The following is a 24,669-nucleotide window of genomic DNA, read 5'->3' as shown; positions in this document are numbered from 1 at the left end:
CACGCCGCGGAGCGGCTGGGCCCGTGAGCCATGGCCGCTGAGCCTGCGCGTCCGGAGCCTGTGCTCCGCAACGGGAGAGGCCACTGAGAGGCAGTGAGAGGCCCGCGTACCGCAAAAAATATAACAAAAAAAACTTACCAGAATGGTAAAGGTTCTGGAGAAAATCATCCTGATAAATAAATAAAGAGAGCCCTAGCTACTGTGGGTCCTTGACGGGGAGTTGTCACAGAATTTTCTAAACATTTCCCTACAACACCTCCATCAGGGAATCCTTCAGGTCGTCTCCCAAACATTCTGAATGTGTGTAGACCCCTCCATGGCCGCTACCACCGCCCTTATCCAAGACATTGAAGGTCTCGGGCCTGGACTGTCACCATAGCCGTCTGGCTGCGCTCTTGCTTCCTGGGCCGAGCCCTTCCTCTAGGCTGCGGACAAATCGATCTTTTAGAGACACAGATCTGATCGAGTCATTTATCTGCTCACGTCCTCCGATGGTTTCCCATCTCCGGCAGGAGACAGTCCTATCTCCGGGCTGCACAGACAGCACTGGGTGAGGCCTGTTTCTGCTCAGCACTCCGGCCTCCTGCCACCCACTTCTCTCGAGCGTGGTCAGAGCTCACCCTGCTCTCACTACCTCGGTCTCCTTGCCGATCTTCAGATGCGCCCTGCTTGCTGTCTTCCACCCTAGGGCTTTTGTACCTGCTGTTCCGGCGTGCCTGGAGGGCTCTGTCTTACATCTTTACACAGTTGCTCATCTTAATCTCTGAATTTAAGCTCAAGCATTATTTCTTCAAGGGCTTTCCCCGACAATCTCCCCAGACAGGGGCCTCTGGTCACTCTCAAAACCCTGTCCCTCTGTTTGCTTCTCTTCATAGCTCTTATACCCTCCAAAAATTACCTTGGGAAACCGTTCCGTAACGCCTTTGGATGATCCTGCCAGAAGATGGAGGAGTAAAGATAGGAGGTAGGCTGGGGGTGAGGGTAAGGGTGTGGTTCAGGCAGGGGAAAGGGGTGTCTTGGGACACTGGCAATGGGATTATGTTTTCTTTTGAGAAAAGTGAAGATACCTAAACTCTTATTATTTTTTCAGAAGTGTAGTTCTCCAAGGCTTTGAACACTCTAGGAGAGAGTTTACACACATTGCAACAAAAAAAGGAAAAAGAACACGCTATTCTCTGCAACGTTATTTTAATGCTCTGTCCCACCTGTTTGCTAACGTAATGTCAGCTCTTGAGAGGCAGTGGGGTGCTGGGTTCTGAAGCCTGGCTGCTGGGTTTAAATCCCTGCTCTTCTGTCTCCCAGCCGTCCGTTCTGGAGGACATTAAAGCCTGCCTGTGCCCCAGCGACCTGACGAATTTGTTGAGAGGATTAAATGAGTTGATACACTTCCGGAGAATGGCCTGTAGCACGTAACGGACAGTCAGTAAATGTTAACTATCATTATTAACAGACAGTAGAAAACAACCCTGCCTCTTGGGGCTTCTTAAGAGAAATGGAAGGTTGGAATTTCCATTTCCACTGTGGATGAGGTGACCGGAGGGATAGAGCACTTCCTGCCCCACTGCCTCCCACTTTTGAAGCAGTTCCCAGATTTTGTCCACAGAGCTGCAGGATGGACAAATATTTTGGTGTCTATCCTTTCCTCAGACTACTTACACACTTGAAAACAGCGACAGAAATCTCACCTTCGGAGGCGGAGGAACAGTACAAGTAATATCTGAGAATTACTAAATATTATTTGGGTTGGAAAAAATCTTCTAACTGATCTGGTTGCTAAGTATTCACATACACACACACTATACACAATTTGCACTTTTAAAAATATACTTATTAAATAAGCCTAGTAAAGGGAAGAGAGTTCCTCTTAATCTTATTATGTTGACTTGCTTATTTTCTTCTTTCCTTAAACTACTTTGCTTATTTTTATATCCTTAGTACCTAGAATAGTATTCAGCCTAGAATAGGCACTCAACAAATATTTGTTGGAAGAAAGAACTATAATCTCAGCAATTCTTTGTGGTCAGTGCTATAATTATCCCATAGCATAGATGAAAAGACTGAGGCTAATGAACTTGTCTAAGATCGAAACTCATCAGTGCTGGAGCTGGGTCCAGCTGGTGCTCTTAAGCATCCCAAAGCATTTGTATTCTGTCTCCCTGTTTAACATATCAATCCAAACTATGTTCTGCCCTTCATCTCAAATTCCACCTGAATATGACCACCTCAGCACCTGACACAGTCCCTAATATTTCACTCATCCAATTCAGCTAGCAAGTTACTGATAGAATAATTGGTAAATGTTGGTTTTCTCACATCAGTCTACTGTTGAAAAATGTTGGTGGCACCCTGTAGAAATGAATGTTCCTGTCTACAGCAATTCTGTGCTTCCAAGTTTATTCCTGTTTTGATATCATCTTTTCTTACGTTTTCCAGCCACACAGGAAACTGAACTCATGCTCAATGTATGAGCATCTTACTTTACTGAATGAGTAAACCAGACTTGCTAAAGCACAAAAGCGAAAACTGAGGGTCAGCTAGCTAAGTAACATGAACTCATTAACTGAATTCTCCTGTAGTCTCCGAACGTGATGTCTTAGTCAGAGGCCTGGCCATATAAGAGTTAACTGTTAAGAAAAAAGAAAACAAGAGAGTAAGGAGGAGCCTCTGGTTCCAACTGACTAATCTTTTCTCTAACCTGTTTTATGCAACCCTCAGAACCAAAGAAACTTTACCGAAGGATTAAAACTTATGTAAAACAGAGATCCTTTTATTTCCAACTCTGATTCTCTGGAGAGCAAGAAGCTCCAGCTCAAATGTGTGCAGAGCTTTATTCATATTTGTTACTCAATACGTAATTTTTAAAAATCTGATGATCTTACAGTATAGAGGCCGCAGTGAATGAAGATGATGGTGAATGCTAAGGTAAAAGGAGTTCATTTATTTGGGTTGTTGTGGGTTGCAATTCAGTCACTTCTGCTTGGAAAAAAATATAAGGTAGGCTTAATATTGGGAAATATAAGACTCCTTGGGTTTTCTAATTACCTTGTTTATAATTTCCTGATAGTGACAATTCCATTTAATGCAGGATCGTGTAATAGTAACACTATTGCTTGTTCACAGGTAAGCATGTGGAAATATACTTTGGTTTTTTTCTAATATGTAGTTACCAGTGGTTTGGAATATTTGAAGTGAGTCTAAATGATCCAATGTTTCCTTCCTGCTTTTTCCAAGGTCTGAAAATTCTGCCTTTGTTTATCCAGTTCCTCCAAGTCCATCCTTCAAGTTTTGATCAAGCCCCATGTTCTCCATATACCTCTCTCCCTCCCCTGAAATCCTAGAGCATTAGAGGTCTATACCACACACACACACACACACACACACACTTCATTGGCATTTTCTTTCAAAATTCAAACATGAGAAAGTTATTTTTTTTAAAGCCAAATAACACAAAAGTGTAAAAAGACAAAATCAACTTGGTGCACATCCTTTTACATTTCTTTCTATGCTCATGTAAAAAATATACAGAATGTATATAATTGTATGTATTTATATACATATGCTCCCCACTACTCTTATTCACATGAATAGGATCATCATTATACACATGACTTGACTTGTTGCTGTATTCATTTAAACTGTGTACTCTGGATATTCCTCTGGGTCAGCACATGTATCTCAATCATTCTTGGCCTATTTTTTCTTAGAAATATGTCTATTTCTATAGAATAGATTTCCAAAAGTGAAATCACAGAAACAATATGTACTGCAATTCACAACCCTACCATTTCTCTACCCCATTCCATTGAATGTTAAAATCTTTAAAATTTTGCTAATTTATTATATGAAAAAATGAAGGTATTGTGTTGTTTTGAATTGCATTTCCTTGTCTGCTAGTGAGACTTAGCATCTTTCACAAAAGCTTTTTATAAATTTTTTTGTCTATTTGCATTTCTTCTTTTATGAACCTCAGCTCATACCCATGTTTGTCTTTTCTTATCAATCTGTAGAAGTTCTTTTTTTACATTAAAGATATAACCCCCTGCTTCTTATATATATTTCAAACATTTCCTCCATCTTTCTCTCTCTCTCCCTCTTTCTCTCTCTCTCCCTCTTTTAAACCTTACTTATGGTATTTTTTTGCCTTTGTGCCTTTGTGTAATTTGTATTTTGATGAAGTCAAATTTGCAATTTTTTTCCATTATACTTTCTTAGGTTTTTTATATATATATATTTTTGAAGAAGTTTTTCCCAATCCTAACATTTCTCTACTTTAAAAAAAATTTATTTTTACATTAAAATCTTTGATCTATTGCTTTTTATATTTTAAACATGATATTTAGAGAGGGCTAGCACTCTATTTTCTTTTCCAATAGAGAGTAAATTATGATATCAATATCATTTGTTAAATAAACTCATTTTTCTTGAAAAACTATTATTAAAGTATATATCGAATATTACATTTTCATTTTTACTGGCTCTAGTAATGGACTCAGTTTTGTACCAGTGACCTGTTTGCCTGTTTTTTTGGCTCATGATGTGCTGTTTTAATCAGACTAGTGTTACAGAAGGTTTTAGCATCTCCTGTAGCAGGTGCCTACCATCCTTTTCAATTTCAGGTCGGTGGGGGCGGGGCGGCGTCTTTCTCTCAACCTCAAGCCTAGAGAGCATGGCTTTAAGAAGTTTGCTCCGAGTGCTTTATATTTGTCCTCTGCAGTTTGGAGGACACAGGGGACTGGTGTCGGAGTCCTGCTTAAGAAGTTTAAAAGGCAAAAGGCTGTGAGCGGATCCGCCTGCCAGGAGGTGGAAAGAAGAGAGGGCTACGTTGAAAAAGGACCCAGTCAGTGGTGGGTCAACCAGAGCTAGTTTGGGGCTGGCTTAGATCTGGACTGATTGGATTATATGGAGCGTTGATGAGACCTCAGTAGAAAGAGACTAAACTTGTAGGCTGCACATCAAAATTTGAAGGAGAAATTGTGCCTGACTAGTCAGGGGAGGTGCATTTACCCTGCCAAGGACACTGCAGGTGAGAGATGGTGAATGGAGGGTTGGATCGCCCAAGACCCGCAATAGTGGCCATGAGAGAGAGTCAGTTTTAAATATCCGTCCCGGCCTGAAGGAGGCAAGGATGACATTTCCGGTCTCATTAACTCCTCCCATACAAGTTTCAACTCTGCAGGAGACAGAAGCAGCCTTGTTCTACTGTGGGGGGAGAGATGGATGTGTGGGCATGGGGAGAAGACGGCAGAAGCGAATAGAAAACAGAAACAACCTGGACCTTTCTCCCAACCGCAGCATTTGAACAGGTTGTAGTGGAAGGAAAGAAGCCTGAATTCAAGTGAAGTTCCAAGTGAACAAGATAGTAATCCGGAACTGAGCCTTTTTATGGGACTGAACATGACCAGGGGGCTTTAAATTTTTTTCTTTTGAAAGTTAACAGAAAGTAGCATGACCTGTCTCAGATTCCACTTAGTGTCAGGAAGAGAACTGGCCCAGTGAAATGAAATTTGATAGGCAGTGGAGGGGAGAAGACTAAGGTTACTTTCTGCTATCACCATGTAAATCCCATTTGTTCAAGGCTCTTGCAGTTGCAATCTGTTTCCAATATAAATATCGTTTGGCAGCACAACAGTGGCTTATTTCAGTTTTAAAGTCTTTTTTCAATAACACCTCCTTTTCAGGAAACGATGGCCTTCTCCTTAGAAAGTCTCCAGGATACTGTTGCTAGCTTTTCTACTTAAATATTTTCTACAGATACTTAGTATTTGCCTTTTAACCTAACATATTTAGCTTTACAGGCATGTCATCAATTCCATAGGATGAAAATTGGTAAGGGCAGGTCAAAGCACAGGAGTCAAATTTGGGCCACTCTATAACAGGAGATTTTTTTAGTAGAATTTATTATTGACAATAAGGATGATCATAATTTCAGACATGTGTATAGCATTTTAAATCTTCAAAATAGCCATTTTTTTCCTTATAAATCAGGAAATAAATAGGATTACATGTCTCGTGTTTGAAATGAAGAGAGTAGAAATTGTCTTAGGAATTACTTAACACAGATACTTAGAGGCAGGATGAGGACAAAATGAAAGTCAAGCGTGACAACTTGAGTTGTTCAGTTACTTTGTAAGCAAATAGGCAGCAGGAGCTACCAATGACTGAAACTTACAATATGTCAGGCTCTCAGACTGGCACTTTACATCAATTATCTCATTTTTTATTATATGCCAGGTGGAAGTCTAATCTTTTTAGGGCCCAGCGAGAGATTTACAGTATCTCCTATTTAGTTGGCTCTAGGAAGCCTAAGGAGATTTACCTAGATGGTCCCTTGGCAGTTTCTGAAGCTTCAGAGATATTTAGGTCACTTGGATTTCAATGTTAGAATTCATTCAGATGTGACAGTAGCAGCATGGGTGTTTCAAATTGTCATCCAAATATACAATGTAAATCACAGTGCAGGAATAGTATGGGAGAATGTAGACTGGATTCTACATTGGCTTGGTTCACCCACATTTTTGTCTTACAAATTAGAAATTCTTTGATAGTAATAATCTGTAGTTTCATCTATTTTATGACAATATAATATAGTGATTGAGTGAGACAGTGTATTTTTATTTGCATTCTAAAATGGAGAAACAACATATGAAACAGGACTATGAAAACCCATAGGAGACACTTTGTTTTGAAAAAAGTCCTAGTTTCTTTTCCTATCCACTTTCTTATTTTATCTCTGTGTAGGTGAGATTTTGTTTTTCTTCATTGACTAGTGACACTTATGTCATTTCTGGTTTATAAGTTCTGGTTCTTTATGCTGTAAATCTTGTTGTTAAAACCCATGCGGACTACCTGTATGAATTCCGATATTTATTCAGAATAAGTAAATTCAGAAATGTCAGAAATATACACTTGAGTATATCTTTGAATCTGCTATTCTATCTTTTGTCATGTTTACGCGGCAGAATAAGTTGTTTATATATGTAAGGAAGAGGGCAGAGGGTAAACTCTATTTGAAGTGTCTGTTTTCCAGTTGGGACACTGATCATTTGCTAGATTGGATCTTAGCCTGGTAATGTCTCACTGTATCTGGAAATTATGGTCACATTTGTGGATTTTTTAAGGTTAAATTAAGTTTTAAATATATATTTCTAGAAAAGCCTAGAAAGAAATGTGTGTAGGTGGCAATAATACCTAAGCTTTTCTGGGGCAAATTTCCAGATGAAAACGTATAGTAAAATATAACTATTGATTATAACTATTTTTTATACAGGTAAACATTATCTCCAAATGCCTTCCTGTATTATAGATGGGAAAACAATTTACCTCAGATTACTGGTCACAGAGACCAAGCTCATTTTTGGTGGCAAAGCAGTGCATTATCCATTTCAGGTGATTTAGCTCCTAAATTCAAAAATACCAAAAGGACAACATATACTAGAGATATATGAGATTTAAAAGATTTTAAGAGCCTCAGCACCTCATGTCTTAAGATAACCACATTTAAGCATACGTTAGATTGTTGTATTATGGTGTTTACAATGGTAAAGTACAAAAGGGTCTCTTCTACGTGTGAATACACTCTAGAAGACCAATCCTACACTTGCAGATTTTAACAGTTGTAGTTATTAAACTTTCCTAAACGTCTTGACCTGGGTTTATTTTTTTCTTATTTTTCACTCAGAAGTCTTAGAATCAAGGTGAGGCCAAATGTGAAGTAGCGAAGTAGTATAATTCTTTTTAATGCCTCATGCTTTGGTCATGCCATATCCTAGAATTTAATTAATAACAATCACAGCTAATATTTGCTAAATGTGGTAGAGAAAGGTATAATTATATTCTAAATGCTTTTCATGAACTATATCTATCCTCATATCTCTGCCAAGAATGAGGGAATTGAGGCTGAAAGAAGTTAAGACATGTATACAGTGTTTTGAAAAAGAGCTGTGATCCTAACAAAGGGTGGTCAGCCTGATTCCAAAAACCCTGCCCTTCCTACTATACCAGTGGCCTTACCATAGTAGTTTTCAGAATCCTGTTGACGTTTTGCTCTTAACATCACAACAGGGAATTTTTTAAAAGCTTAATTTTACTTTAATATTATGACACTTAAACACATTTAAACAATCTCTCCTGCTGCAGACAGATACTAATCCTAAACTCAAATTCAAATAAAGCTCCAGAAACTGAGTTTGAATTTCTAGGAACTCAAAGGGTTTGGTCCTGTTTCATAGCCTCTTTTATTTTCTGTGTCCTTTCTGCAGCAGGGGTTCTGGAACAAGAGAGTTCCTAAGGATCCTATACTGTCTGAGGAAGCCTGAGGACGTTTCAGAGAAACAAATGTTTTCCGTTGTCTTGCTCTTTTCTCTGTTTTTTGTCCTGCTAGCATTCTCTACCGTGTCGACCCAGGTTAACGTTTAAGATTTTTATAACCAAAGTAGAATTGGTGCTTTAAATCCTGCTCAGGCCTAGCTGTTTGCAGGCAAATGGTTGCAAATGTATGTAGGTCCCGAAGCCCAAACACAGAAATTGTAAGCTAATCAAGACTCCTTTATGCCTTTTCCCCGCCCTGCTCTTTCTCCTTTTTCTTTTCCTTACAGCTCACCTTGCCTCTTCCCTCATCATTTTTCGTGTCTGCAGCTGCCTATCGTGTTCTCCTAGGCCTTTGTTCTCAGCTAGCTGTTAAGTAACTTCTTCTAGGGTAATAGTGACAGTGATAACGATTTCCCTGTCAAGAGGGATTTATTTGTCTTTTAATGAGGGACTCTTGAAGTAAAAAGTTTTCAAAATGCAAAAGAATGAATTTCAAATTGTAGAAAGTTTGGGAGGTTAATTTGGGATAGGAGTTCTGCTCCAGACTGGTTGCTTGTTCAAATAATTCATATTTTGAAAGTGGAAGTATGTATTCGATAAAGGAAGTGAATTATCGCAAACCAGAATACGCTTTTGTTACAGTTGTAGCTGGGACCACAGCCTCCTAGACCTCATGTAAGCTCACACTAATTATTTCATCATTTCAGTTACATAGACCCCATGTTCACATGTTTATAGGATAATCAGGGCATTATGCCTATGAAGATGAAGAAGAGTTTTTTTCATCTAAAAATCTCCAAATTTTAATTAAGTTAAAGCAGTCGTGATAGTTTTTTCTTTGTTAATTGTATGTTGATGTATGGTTGATTTACAATATTGTGTTAGTTTCAGGTGTATGGCAAAGTGATTCAGTTTTATATATATATTTATTGTATAGTTACATATATAAATATTTTCAGATTATCTTCCATCATAGGTGATTACAACATATTGAATATATTTCCCTGTACTCTACCATAAATCCTTGGTGCTTAAGAAGAGATTTTTAAAAATTTAAGTCTACAATTTTTTTAAATTAATTAATTTAATTTATTTTTATTTTTGGCTGCGTTGTGTCTTCGTTGCTGCGTGCGGGCTTTCTCTAGCTGCAGCGAGCAGAGGCTACTCTTTGTCGTGGTGCGTGGGCTTCTCATTGCAGTGGCTTCTCTTGTTGCAGATCATGGGCTCTAGGCGCACGGGCTTCAATAGTTGTGGCGCACAGGCTCAGTAGTTGTGGCTTGCGGGCTTAGTTGCTCCGCGGCATGTGGGATCTTCCCGGACTAGGGCTCAAACCGTGTCCCCTGCATTGGCAGGCGGATGCTTAACCACTGCGCCACCAGGGAAGCCCTACAATTTTTTGATAAACTTAATTTTCCTTTTTATAATGCCTGTCTATTATTTCAATTTTAAAAATATTGAATTTATTAATATAGAGTATGTTATATAGGTGGTAACATTTCCAGCTACTTAAATTCTATCCTTTTAGAAATTTTAGAATTTGCTCTCACTCATAATCTACTTGCAGCACAGGTAAACTCTACCAGATGTGCTGTTTCTATATTGTCTGCTATTTCCTTTTTAGGATTTGTGTGCCACTTCTTACTGATCATAACTGTTGTTCTAAATAACAAGGAATGTTCCCACAGTGAAAAAGAGGATGGATTTCTAGAACCTGCATCTTGTATGGTTCTGTCAAATTTTTGTAATTCTAGATGCAATTGTGCAGAATAAGTGTCTTGCATCATTGGTCATTGGAGCAGGAAAGGTAACCAGTGATACAAATCCTATTTAGGATTTGGGTAGATTATTCTCATTATCTTATTTCTGTTTTTGTTTCTTTGAACCTTTCCCTACATCGTTTTGTGCCCACTTTTATTACCCACCTTTATCTCCCCCGCCCACGCTTTTTAAATCCTTCTGGTTTGCTATTACTAACAAAAGTACCCACTGTGATACCATATCATTCTTTTGTTTGTGTGCAGTTATCATGGCTATAATAGTTAAGACTGACCAAACCCCAAAATTGTGCCACGTACTTTGCATATTTCATTCCTAGTCTTTAATACAACCCTACAATTATTATCTTTGTTTTACAAAGGGAGTGTAAGAAGTCACACTCTATCAACTTCATCACTGTGTGATATCAGAACTTTATATTAAAGTTTACTCATTCATTTGCTTGTTCATTATTCATGGAACACACTCATTCAACCAGTATTTATTGAGTACGTGTTATGTGCAAGGACTGGATTTAAATATTGTGGGGATTACAGAAGTAACTCACATACCCTTGTCCTAGATTTCAGGCTAGATGAGGAAATAATACCTGTGCATACATAACCAAAATACAAGGTATATCTGTAAATTTCTTCAAGGTATGCTCTAAACCCCAGCCACTAAAATAGTATTGAATACCAACGTGAGCTCAATGGACATTTGTTGAGTGAATGTTTCAATAAACTGATATCGGCAGAGTAATACAGATAAAAGTCTATGTAAATTCAGAGGAGAGGCTCCTTGGAGACTGTGGCATTTGAACAGAACCTGGGTGTAGACCCCCAGAGGGTGAGGGGAGAATATCGAAAGGTGAGCAAATTCTGTGAGCAAGGGTGTGGAGGTGGGCGAGTGTGAGGTGTGAAATGTAATCTGAAGTTCCGTGGGAAGGACCTTCATGGACTGGCTACAGGATTTAGGCTTATTCACTTGGAAGAATTTTCATTTAACCATAAAAGAAAATTTTCTTCCTTGTATACAGAACAAAGAAATGAGTCTCAATAGAAAAGTCAATATGTTAAGAGGTTGGAATTAACAGATACACACTAACATATACAAAATAAATAACCAACAAGGACCTACTGTATAGCACAGGGAACTCTACTCAATATTTTATAATAACCTGTAAGAGAAAAAAATCTGAAAAAGAATATATATATACAAAATTGAATGCCAGAGCGCCACAACTACTGAGCCTGCGCTGTAGAGCCCGCGTGCCATAACTACTGAAACCCGTGGGCCTAGAGCCCGTGCTCTGCAACAAGAGAAGCCGCAAAAAATGAGAAGCCCGTGCACCACAACGAAGAGCAGCCCCCGCTCGCCGCAACTAGAGAAAGCCTGCACGCAGCAACGAAGACCCAACGCAGCCAAAACAAAACAAAAAAAAAATTGAATCGCTGTGCTGTACACCTGAAACTAACACAACATTACAGATCAACTATACTTCAATTAAAAAAAAAAGGAAAAGTCGATATGAAAATCTCAGCTGGATTTGGGAGAGGGGATAAAGGTAAGCTACAAGTGATCTTTCAGTATTGGAAATTTTTAATAAGGGTATTAGATTTTTCAAACTTTCAGCTGAAACCTTAAAATACAAAATAAAGTAAGACAAAGCTATCTGATACTGGGTAAAGATTGTTATCCTCAAAAGCAAACAAGTTCTTTATATTCTGAACACATATTTCTTGCACCATTATTTTTTTGCCTGACCTGTTTGTCCAGTTCTCAGACAAACTGCTTTGGCAGAGTACTATACAAAATAAGCCACAGTGGAAGTAGGGAAAAAAGATTTTTTGTTTGGACATGAAGTAGAGAAATTGCCTGGGCTTTGGAGTCTCATAAACCTCATTTCCAGTCTTGGAATGACCCTTATTAACTGTGTGATCTTAGACAAGTCAGCTCATTTTCTTTTACAGATACTATCCTTTATTTTGACAGATGTGGCTTGTTAGGAGAAGGCAAAGAAATCCCTGTCATTCTTTTTTTTTAAATATTTATTTATAATATTTACTTATTTATTTATTTATTTGGCTGTGCTGGGTCCTAACTGTGGCACGCAGGATCTTCGTTGCAGCATGTGGGATCTTCTTTTTGGCATGTGGGCTCTAGTTCCCTGACGAGGTATCGAACCCGGGCCCCCTGCATTGGGAGGATGGAATCTTAGCCACTGGACCACCAGGGAAGTCCCTGTCATTCTTATCTATTGTTACAGAATGAAAGTTTTGTATCAGCCCATTTTTTATTCCTTAGTTTCTGTCAGTAAATTGTACAACGGTACCTGCCTGATGGAGTTTTGTGACGATTAACAATACAATATATATAAAGTGCATGTAGATGGTACTTAGAAAATAATGACTTTCCCCCCATCCTAATTCTGTCCTGATTTCTTGTTTTCCTCACAGTGTTGTGAAAGGAAGATAAGAGGTTTTACAGATGCCTTGGATTGGGGGAAGTGGTATAACATAGTGGCTAAAAGCACAGTTCTGGTACCACCCCCCCAAATTAGCGTGTAAACTCCATGAGGATGGGGGATTTTGTCTGTCTGATTTACTGAGGCATCTCCAGCACTTTACAGAGTGTCTGCCATATATTAGGTGCTAAGCAAACATATGGAATGGTGAATAATTGGGTTAATATCTTGGCTGCACCATAGGACTTGGTTTGTATTTGGTACAAACCGAGGCAGGAGAAGGTGAAGTGATTTGCCCAAGGTCAAACAGCCTCAGTTTCTTCATCTGTAAGATAGAGAATAATAACAGTATTTTTATTGAGCTATAATTGGCATATAACATTAAACTGGTTTCAAGTTTCACAGCATAATGATTCGATACATGTATATATTAAGAAAGATGACTACCATAAGTCTAGTTGACATCCATCACCATACATGGTTACAAATTATTTACTTGTGATGAGAACTTTTAAAGTCTACTCTCTTATCAACTTTCAAATATACAACACATTATTATTAACTATAGTTAATTACATCCCCAAGGCTTACTTTATAATTGGAAATAACAGTATTCATTTCACAGGGTTTTATGAGGAGTAAATACATGTGAATGAGTTTAAAATAGCATCTGAGGGCTTCCCTGGTGGCGCAGTGGTTGCGCGTCCGCCTGCCGATGCAGGGGAACCGGGTTCGCGCCCCGGTCTGGGAGGATCCCACGTGCCGCGGAGCGGCGGGGCCCGTGAGCCATGGCCGCTGAGCCTGCGCGTCCGGAGCCTGTGCTCCGCAACGGGAGAGGCCACAACAGGGGAAGGCCCGCATACCACGAAAAAAAAAAAAAAATAGCATCTGACACACAGTGAGCCTGCCATAAATGAAGGTCTAAATGGGGAGCCAGTGGGGCTTAGCAATTAATGGGTACCAATTAAATCATACCAAGTACAAGCTGAGACAGATAAACACATAGGGACATTCAGAGGTAGGGCAGAGTCTCTGTTATTAAAACAACATATTAACTGCTCCCTCAAGCACCTTTCTGACCTCTACAGTGGGCAGGTACTGCCCCCTTGCAAAGTGTGACCCAGTGCCACGTCAGAGGGAGAAGGTGGAAGTTTCCTCTACAAGGAAAAAGGAAGGAAACAGCATTTATTGCAGGGCAGATTTGCAGCCAAAGTCTTAGCTGTTTTCATCCCTGACACGATCTCATTTCATCCTCACTGCCTATCTCTGAGTTATTTATTATTCTTTTCATGTCACACATGAGGAGACAGAGGTTCAGAGTAGTCACCCAAGTCTATGTGACTCCGGGCTACACAGTCCTCCTACCACATGGCACTAATGAGGATACTACACCTTCATTTGCTGTCCCATACTTCCCCCGAGGGGCTTTGCTGTGGAACAAATGCAAATCTCCCATCTTGGGCTGCATGGTGAACAGCAGCAAAATGGTGGTTTCCTCCTCCGAGAAAAAGAAGGATTTTCTACCCATGTCCCAGGAGAAATGTATATAACTTATCTTTTCTAAGACATAAAAAAGACTTGGGTTCAATAATAATACATCAAAACTCAAATCTCTGGTCCATACTGTTGTTCATTTTTTTTCACTTCATAAGCATTTCTACACTGTCATCATGAAGAAATAGGAGGTTTGAAATTATCAGAGATGCTATTGACACCACCTATACAATGAAGAAGAGGTGAAGAATTTGATTGCAATTTTTAGAGAAGCTACCATTGTTTACTTCAACCCAGCACAGGTGTATTTCATGTCATTAGCAGATGCCCAGAAGTAGAATGGGCCTTGGAAGCACAATGAAATTTTCCACCAGATCTTGTTACACAGTGACTTCTTTAGCAGCCAAAAAAAAAAAAAAAAAAAAAAAAAAGTCACTGTATTATAAAGGATTCCTCCCCAGGTATAACAAGAAAAACATTAGCTGCTATATGCTATATGACTAGCTGTCACAGCATAATTTAATTTTCTAAGAAATTACGGAGAGTTGTCCTAATTCCAGACAATATAAAGTGTGACAATTTTTATAACCTTAAGGATACTACTTGCAAGCCAAATGATACAGCTATTTTAACTTATTCACATGCAGCCTCACAGAAAAACATCTGGCTGTTAATATGTAAACTCTAAGCTCCTGTTTGGCTCCTAAATTTATAAACCTACTCAGCACGAATACTTAATCCATTTCTCTCCTGACTGCCCAGAACTCTCAAGTTTGATTGTCATGTCTGAGCGTCATAGATAAATTTCTAATGTGTTCTGTGTCTTTATTTCTTCTGTTGGAAATTCCACAGAACTCTGACTCACCGTGTTCTTCGATATCTCAATGTGCACTATTAATAAATGTTTCAAAGCAGAGACTTTTCAGTCAGTGGAAATATTGTCCAAATAATGTAGGTTAAAGAGCAGCATGGAGATGAATGGCCAATGCATATTACTATGTTTTCACAAAAATGATCAAAAATTTAAAATTTCCAAAGTTTTAGCAATAGGCAGAGATTTGAATTTTGTTTATGAAATTTGTTCATGAATGACATGTATGTTATAAATCAATAATAAGGGGGAAGGAACATATGCTAGCATATGTAATTTTTCAAATGAAAGAGCACTTTTCTTTCAATAAATTGAGGAACATGACCATTTGCTCCTGTCCAACTCCACCAGAAAAACCATTTTTAATGGAATTTACTCAATCTTACTTGTTATGAAAATTTAGAATTTTTATTTTAATAATTATTTTATGGAATTTAATATTTGTGTGATACTAAGTTTATTTGGAGGTGGAATTCATTTCCCAAAGGGTTTAGTAAATCAAATCAAGAAAACCATAATTAATATGTTCTGGTATGATGAAGATACATTCCATAGCAATTTATCAATTATTTTTAGTTATGTGGTAAAACACTCCTGGGATAAAATAAGAGTACTTGCTTCTTCCATAAGCTGTATGATATGTTAAGAAAGCACAATTGTGTTATCCAGGGGTCCCCAAACCCCCCGACCCGGGCCGCACAGCAGGAAGTGAGCGGCAGGCAAGTGAGCAAAGCTTTATCTGCCGCTCCCCATCGCTCGGCATCACTCACGTTACCGCCTTAACCATTCCACCCGCCGACTCCATGGAAAAATTGCCTTCCACGAAACCAGTCCCTGGTGCCAAAAAGGTTGGGGATGGCTGGCTGAATCCATTGTCAACCAAAAGATGCTGGTGGTAAATAAATATCAAGTTATTTTCAGAAGATAAGAGCAGTTAAGCTCTATGCCAGCTCAATATCAAGGACAGAAGATGGAAAATGCCCAAGTAGCCTAACTTTCTCCAGAATGTGTAGATAGGCTTAATCTTCTTGATTGTGAAGTAGGAAATTTGTGAAATGGAGAATGACTAAGTTTCAGTCTCCGCCCTTAGTTAGGAATCTAGCAATGCTGAAGAGAAATGTGTCAGTCACACAAAATAATACAGCAATAATATAACATTATAATAGAGTATTTTAATATGAATAAAATAGTAATAATATGATACTTTAATATCAGATTTCTTTTGAATCTAAAAGATATCTTCAAAGTGTGGTTAGAGCTCAGTGGGGGGAGAAATCATATTTAGTAGGGCAATGATGAAAGATTCTTGACTTTGTCATTGAAAGATTTCAAAAGGCTGCACTGGGGGACATTCGTTCAATTTGGAGGGAACGGAGGGAAGAGTCAGAGCCTGGAAAATAAGAGAAAATGTGATGATATCAGTTAAACAGAAACAACTAAAAAAAGAGTTTGGCAGAGTGTATGTATAAGAAATGAAATGATGTGGGGTAAAGCTGGAAAAGAGGATAGGGGTTACTTTATGGAGGGACTTGAATGATAGGCTAAAAAAATTGGTGTATTTTTGTAGATAATAACAAGACTTTGAAAATTTTTGCATAGAACAGCTGATATAATAAGAAATGTGCATTTGGAAACTTATTCCGGTATCGATGTATAGAATGGCAGTAAATATTGGAGGTGGAAAACGATTTCAGCAGCCTGTTGCAGGGATCGTGGCTTGCACAAAGAAGGCTGGAGCTACGTTACTGGCAATGGGAGAAGAAAGAAGAGACATATCCTAGTAGCAAGGACGTAGAGTACACATGTCCTGGTAACTAACTGGAATGTGGGAAGCAAGGAATTTGAGTGATCGGTGATAATTTCAAGATATCAAGGCTGAATTACTGTGGAAGAATGGTTACGCTGCTATTAGATATAATAGAGTCGGGAGGAGAAGTAGGTTCATTAGGTAGGATGAAAGTTTGACTTTGGTTATTTTGTTTTGGTAGGCTGTAGATAAAAAGTCACAAAAGTTTATTTCTTGGTCACACTCCATGTCCAAGACAGATCAGTAGGAGAGTTCTTCTCCATGAAGTCACTCAGGGCCCCAGCCAGAGGGAAGCCTCACCAGCAAGAGCTGCAGCAGAGTAGAGAAAGATTGAAATTTTTCACATAGGTTTTTTAACCTACTGTATCAACCTAGATGTGACACACATCATTTCTGCTAATATTTCATTGGCCAGAATGAGCCACATAGCACCACCTGAATGCAAGGGTCTGAGAACTATACTCCCTTGTATGTTAGGGAAGGAGAGGATGTCGGTGAGCAGTAATAATGTCTACTACAGATGCACTGAGTGTAAGGAAGATGGATTTTTCCATAGCTTTGGGTAGTGTGTATGTGAAAGGGAAAATAATGGGTAGAAAAAGAATACTTTCTCCTACATTATATGAAAAGCTCTCCCTGCACTCAGCCAAAGGAGCTTTAGACTCACAGGCTTTTCTACTGTTAACCAAAAGGTGTTATTTCATCTCAGCATAATATTACCAGGTAATGATATTCAGGCTTCAGAAAAGTAAGAGGCTTATTGCAGAATGTCCTCTCACAATGCTTAAAGAGAATTTCTAGAAGTTCTAAATGCAGTATTAATAAATAAATTCTTTGTTCTGACTCTGTATTGCAACATGATCGATATAAGAAGCATTTTTATTTCTAAATCTTCAATAAAATATAATTTGTAGCATGGACATAAGTATTTGGAAGGTTACTCAAGAGTACTTATGATTTCATGCACCACAGGCACAATGAGAAGAGTTGGGATAAACTTAGTCACCAAAACTTACTGTTTATATTTGCAGTTACATCAATAAAGAAAAACTAATCATTATTTTCACAAGCTATTTAATTATGAGGAGCCAGGAGAAGTATTTGGTACATAAGGCATTCCCAACTTTTATATATTTAGATTCCTACTGGCCTATGAATACCAACTAAGGAAATAACGCTGAATTTGTTCAAATGTTTCACCTTGATAATAAATGTAATGAGTAAACTTTAGAATAACATCTACTTTTAACGTCTATTGTATCAACGTAATAACCTCTTTCCTTCTCAAAAGTCTCCTGGTTGGATTAAGTGACATAGTAACCCTAACTCTATCCAACTCCTTAGCACCAGAGGTCATTAGGTTACTATACATTAATTCTTCTTGTTTTATACCTGGGAATTGTGTACGGCTGTATACAATGTCCTTGAATATCATATGCGCTCATTAAAATCTCATTAACGCTTGAAAGATAGATTGGGGAGTTGATATAGATGTGAGATGTAATAAAGTGTTACTTAATGTAGACTACTGTGGGAAAATTTTTAAATAAGTAAGTTTAAGAGATTGTAATTTAATTGTACCTTACTCACTTTAAAATGTGCTCATATCCACTTTGAAAGAGGCTAACAATTGAACATCACAAAGAGGAATTTATGTACTCATTTATTTCAGTATGCAATTCATGACATAAAATCACTCTGAATAACATCTTCTTTCTCTATACACTCCAAAAAACCCCAACAAACAAACAAACAAAACAACAACAAAGTCTATAATCTGGTGATCTAAGGCATACTTCATCAGGGGAAATTTTAATGTAGCAATCAAGTCAATGAGTCAGATTCTCACTAAGATTGAGATGCTTCCTTTTTCTATTTTCTTTTTAAAATAAAAGCTGAGTGCCTTTAGAAATGCGTAATGCAGCATGATAGCAGTTTATATGAGTTACTGCTACTTCCGAAAGTATGAAACTCAGAGTCAGGGAAAAGCAGATACCACGTAAGAATCTGACTTAAAGCAAAACATTTCACTTCATGTTCAGTACTTCAGCTTCCTTCCAAAAAAAGGGCATCAAACATGGAACCTCTGCCAGAATTGTCCAGTTAATTAAACTATGAAAATAAGTTGCCATGGACTACATAATTTCCAGAAGTCTATAGTCTTTTACATGAAGACATAGTTAATAGGAACACAAATTGCTTTTTCAGCACCCTGTATAAGAATATGACTAAGATTTGCTGAAAGCCGCTTAGGATAAAGGGCATATACATTTAATAAAATCTCACTGAAGATAACTCCCAATGATGAAACCCTCAGGGACACTGCTTTTTAAATTTTTAAGTTACCTCTTAGTACCAGCAAGTACAACCAAAAACAGAATTAAACAAAAATATTTTGACTGAATCAGGAGAAGGCTTTAATTTATTGTTTTAAGCAGCACTTTATCTCATTTCAGAAATCTAATGCAAAAAGGGATTGCTTAACAAGTGTACTTACAATTGCTGGTTTTCTAATATTTATAATCAGAACTTTACTGTTACTTGTTTACAATTTATCAAATTTCCAGTAACCATTTTCTCCTTTGTTCTCAAACTCAGGTCATAAAGATACAGGCCAAAGTAATGACTTTTTGAAATGTTTTAAAAATAAAATCTACAGCCAAAATATTTCATTTTTAAAGACTGTCTTTTCATTATGGGATCTTAATTTGTATTAAATTTAAAACAATTCTTAACATGGCAATTTATATGTCCCGGCGACAAACATGGGACACAGACATTCATATATTCACTCCAGAAATGAAGAAGCACTGTTAAAGTCTACAGAAAATCACTAGAGTATTTATACAATAAGAACTGTGAGGTGCACTGACCTCTAAAGGAAGTAAATAATTCAGTGGTTCTCTCTTTAAAATCTCAACTGTAGGGCTTCCCTGGTGGCGCAGTGGTTGGGAGTCCGCCTGCCGATGCAGGGGACGCGGGTTCGCGCCCCGGTCCGGGAAGATCCCACGTGCCGCGGAGCGGCTGGGCCCGTGAGCCATGGCGGCTGGGCCTGCGCGTCCGGAGCCTGTGCTCCGCAACGGGAGAGGCCCGCGTACCGAAAAAAAAAAAAAATTTCCGGGCGTTGAGTTGCACAAATGGCGGTGTTGCATTTCTGCTTTTCCATTTGACTACTGGTGACATCGAACAAATATGAAAGGTTAGAGACCTGGAGTCAGGATTGGGTACAGCTATTATGTATGTGACACCAAATATCTCATATTGATGAAACGTAGAGGAGACATCTTCACATTAATAATTCAATATTTTGATTTGCAAATATCTGGATGATTGACAGAGCTTTTGGACACCTTGAAGATGCAGCTTGGAAATCATATAGCAAACCCTCCGTTATAGTCAGTGTTGAATTTCCCAGTGTGATCCTTTCTTTGGAAATTCAGAATATATTCAAGATAATAATAATAATGTCTTTGTCTTATATGCTTTTAAATACTGATTAATCTATTTCCCAATTTTAAAAAGGACTTAGAAAGTAAAATATATATGTAATCTGGAATACGTAGACTTAAAATATATATACATTCATTTCCTGCATCTTTCCAATAAGAATTCAGTAGTGTTAGTTAATTTTTGCTGGGTTTCCTGGGATCATTGAATTAGTAGTGTTAAGAGAAATGTCAGATATTATAAAGTCTCAAGGGAATCAATTTTATCACCTGTTCAGGCACTTTGACCTTTATAGTGTGGGAATTCTATTACTATTAGCCTAAATAAATGGAGATTACCATGTTCCTGCCACCTACTAGGTTCCTATGCATTCAACAATTTTAATGATAGAATTGGTTTAAATGTTAAAACAGAAAGGCTTTTTATGTCAATGGTATTAATATTTATCATATTCTTTCAGCCACCTGGAACAACTGCATATTATGGATAAGTCAGAAATGATAACTGTAAATAATTTGAATTTTAACTTCTCTTTCTATTTACAGAGTTTATACCAACTCTATATCTTTATACCATCTTTTGTTTTAATGTGCTCTCATGACAGTACTGGAAATAGACACAATTTTAACATTGCTTTTTGCTGGTTGTTAGGAGCACTAGGGAAATATTTTAGTTTTCAGCTCCACAGAAACCAATATATTGGTTAACCTTACGTTAAGCGTAGAGTGGGAGAGAGATACAGGTATGAGGCTAAAAACTCAATATCCAGAAGCCAGTGGATATACATAATTTGAGGCAAAATTGCAATGGTTTTGATCTCAATGTGTTCATTTTGTATGGGGAGTACTTCATTAATAGTTTGTATAGAGATAGCCTAAGAGTAAATATTTTAAAAACGCAAGTGAAACTTTACGTTTTTACTCTCAGATCTTCTCCCACACAGACAATTTTTCTTTCAGCATTAAATGAACTGATATCTGTTGCATGTGAGTGTATGTTGACAAACCAATTATTCAGGCAAAGGAAACCCACTTTGGGGCTGAATTACCTGGTTTGTATATCAGTCTTATTCATGTTATCTATTTAATTATTTCTTTTGCATGTATAGTACACATGGCCGATGTGCATGTCCAAAGAATGCTTTAATGCTTTAAAGGATTGAAACAGTAACTCATACACTGAACATTCAATTCTAAAAGATGGTAAACTTTTCCTGAAAAACAGCAGTAATTGGAATTTGACCCAAACACTTCAAACTGATAAATTTAAAGCAATAAAGGAAATATGGATCAAATTGAGAAGGTTCAAAGGGATTTCTGGAGACTTCCCTGGTGGTGCAGTGGTTAAGAATCTGCCTGACAATTCAGGGGACGCGGGTTCAAGCCCTGGTCAGGGAAGATCCCACATGCCGCGGAGCAACTAAGCCCATGCACCACAACTACTGAGCCCGCGCACTGCAACTACTGGAGCCCGTGTGCCTAGAGCCCATGCTCCACAAAAGAGAGGCCACTGCAATGAGAAGCCCGCCCACTGCAATGAAGAGTAGCCCCGGCTCACCGCAACTAGAGAAAGCCCGTGCACAGCAATGAAGAACCAATGCAGCCAAAAATAAATAAATAAATAAATAAAGCGAATCTATTTTTTTTTAAAAAAGGGATTTCTGTTCCAGGATATGTTTGGCAAATGCATGGAGCGGAGTGTGAAATACTCTATGTGTTAAATGTCTGATAATTGATAATTGATATGTCTGATAATTGGTCTCAAAGTCTGTAATAGGATTTAAAATTATTCTAACTAAAATATTACCTTCTTTGAGTTAGCTAAGAGGGCCATCATTCTACTGTAAAGGAAAACTAAGAGCTTTTATGTTTGTTGGTTTCATAATTGTGAGCCTGCTTTCCCCAACAGGACTTTTCGTGTAAATATGGTAGTCAGGATATATAAGATTCCACCCAAAACTATAATTAAGATGGAAAAAGTTGGCTGAAATGGTTAGTGAAAAGCACCATACTCCTATTTTCATGTGTTTTTTCCTCACTGACTACCAGGCAGACCCAGCCTGCCAGCCTACCCACCAGATAGTAACAGATACTAGTTTAAAACTACTGATCACTTACACACATGCAACTTCTTGACTTTAAGAGAGTTTAAACAGTGATGTTGACTATAGGCCAAACATTAACTCTTAAATTGTCTCTCTTTAAAAACATCTCATTTTCAAGAGTTTTTATTTTTTAATTTTTTGGCCACATTGTGCAGCTTGCAGGATCTCAGTTCCCCCACCAGGGATTGAGACCTGGCCATGGCAATGAAAGCCTGGAATCCTAACCAGTAGGCCACCAGGGAACTCCCTCAAGAGTTTTTAAATGGCTTCCTTATCCCAGGTCTTAATAGTTATCTGTGGAGGTGTGTGAGTTCCTGTAGGGAGCTCCCAATAACTCCAGAATGAAACCCATGTAATTATACTTTTGGTTGCCCTCTGATTATCTGCCAGGCAGATAGTTACTACTGAGTCTTAAAAAGTTGGTAGGCAAATGTGGGATCCTTTTGTCTCACTCATGAGTGTAAAGTAACATAACTATGTTTTGATATGGTTTGTAAAGTCTGTTACCTCTTAATCCCATACCAGACGTGTATAAAAGTTGAAAAAGATCTCGAGTGAGATGATTAACTTTGTGAAAAAAATGACATTGAATAATAAATCTTCATCAGCTTTATTTTTTAAAAGGTGTTTAAAATTTGAGATGTTTCGTACATAGGCTTTCTCAGCTTTTTTTGAGCTTTATAGAATATTGCATGGTTGAACAGCTCAAGATATAAAATTCTTCCTCCCCCTTAAAAAAAAAAATGACCACACCATACTGATTCCAGGAAATTCAATTTCCTGAAAAAAATTGATGAATGTTTTATAAGTATTTCTAATAATAACTTAAAGTAAGAGATTGTACGACTAGCATGAATATATAATTTGTTAATAAATAATGTTACATACTATTCTAATTCTGAGCAAAGTTCACCTCATAATAAACGAATATCCTTAAAAACATACTGGGTAAAAATACTTAGCAAATGAGTATATCTAATGAAAGAGAAGATCAAGATATAGACAGAAATACTAGGTAATATTGCTAATTTTCCTGTCATCATTCAATTGTTCTGCTAGTATACCAGAAACTTCATGGCAGTTTTAAAGTTATTTTTATCCAGGAGAAAACCAATTGAAAATTACAGTCAATTCTGAGAAGAACATCCTGTAAACTAGATAAGCCCTGAAATGAAAAGAAAAAAATCTTCCGATGATTCTTATTATTTATTATACATAGGTGCTTTAAAAATCTTTCCATATCACCAAAGACCTCCATCTCAACAAAAAACGCCCAGAAGAAAAATAGAAAATATGCTGATAATTCTATGAGAAGAGTTCTAATATGACTTAAGGCAAAGTCTTTTCAAAAGTAACCTTATTCTCCTTGGTCTTTAAGAGAGTATAAATTCAGTTCTACAAAACTATATGGAATCAAAACCAATTTAGGCACAAATGAATCCTCATTATATTATTTATGACATATGCATGAATTTGAACTTAAGGATCTTTTAAATAAATGGAGAATCACAGTTGTAAAGGCTTTTCATTTGAAAGTTGTAAATACTGCAAACGTTTTCACCCTACATAGGTTTTAGACTTCCTTAACATTACCATTCGAATGAAATGACACCTTTCAAAATAAGCTTTTTGAAAAAATCCTGATGCACATGCTACCTATTGAAAACATTTTTGGAGGTATCAATTTACATTTAGAGCATCTTGGAAGTAGTCTCATGAAAAATAATATTTTAATTATAATTCTGTTTCATTAACAGAACAGTTAACAATACAGAAAGAATCCCCCTAAGAACAAATGGCTTTTTAACTAGAGCTTCTAAATTTAACTTCTTAGCAAATTTAATTTGTCCCTTTATTATTTCTACATATTTAAATTTCCAGAAAGAGATGTAAAAGTTTTGGATATTGCCAGAGCTGAGAAAAAAAAATCGACATAAACATACAGTAAAATTCCACCTCATATAACATATATGCTTTAAATTTCTCTAGTTTGTTTGAGAATCAGGTTAGTATAGCAGAAGTTACTACCTTTTGGGTTTTCTTCCTTCATGTTTTGGCTTTACTCCTCTAAGTTGCAACAGCATATTTCTGACAAAACTGGAACTATCGATTCCTGTCTGTCAGAACTTTCATCAGAGAGATTTATCAGACTGACATTATTCTTTAAAGAACACAGAATTTAAGGAACAGTTGAACAGCTTCACGTACTAATCTGTTTTTTTTCTCTATTTTGTATTTACTTTTTAAAATAATTAATTAATTAATTTATTTTTTAACATCTTTATTGGAGTATAATCGCTTTACAATGGTGTGTTAGTTTCTGCTGTATAACAAAGTGAATGAGCTATACGTATACATATATCCCCATATCCCCTCCTTCTTGCATCTCCCTCCCACCCTCCCTATCCCACCCCTCT

General features: G+C 37.5%; 1 protein-coding gene across 1 annotated transcript in view; it reads left to right on the top strand.

Moving 5' to 3' along the window:
* The first annotated feature begins 4,833 nt into the window (after positions 1–4,833).
* Positions 4,834–24,669, top strand: part of SLCO1A2 (solute carrier organic anion transporter family member 1A2) — a 101,128-nt gene continuing 81,292 nt past the window's right edge. The window contains exon 1 of the mRNA XM_007127992.3: positions 4,834–5,023. The gene's annotated coding sequence lies outside the window, so the exon portion shown is untranslated. The remainder of the gene's footprint in view (positions 5,024–24,669) is intronic.

This window comes from Physeter macrocephalus, chromosome 6 (genome assembly GCF_002837175.3).
Source record: "Physeter macrocephalus isolate SW-GA chromosome 6, ASM283717v5, whole genome shotgun sequence".
In the NCBI taxonomy this organism is placed as follows: domain Eukaryota; kingdom Metazoa; phylum Chordata; class Mammalia; order Artiodactyla; family Physeteridae; genus Physeter; species Physeter macrocephalus.
This window is presented reverse-complemented; position numbering and strand designations above follow the sequence as displayed.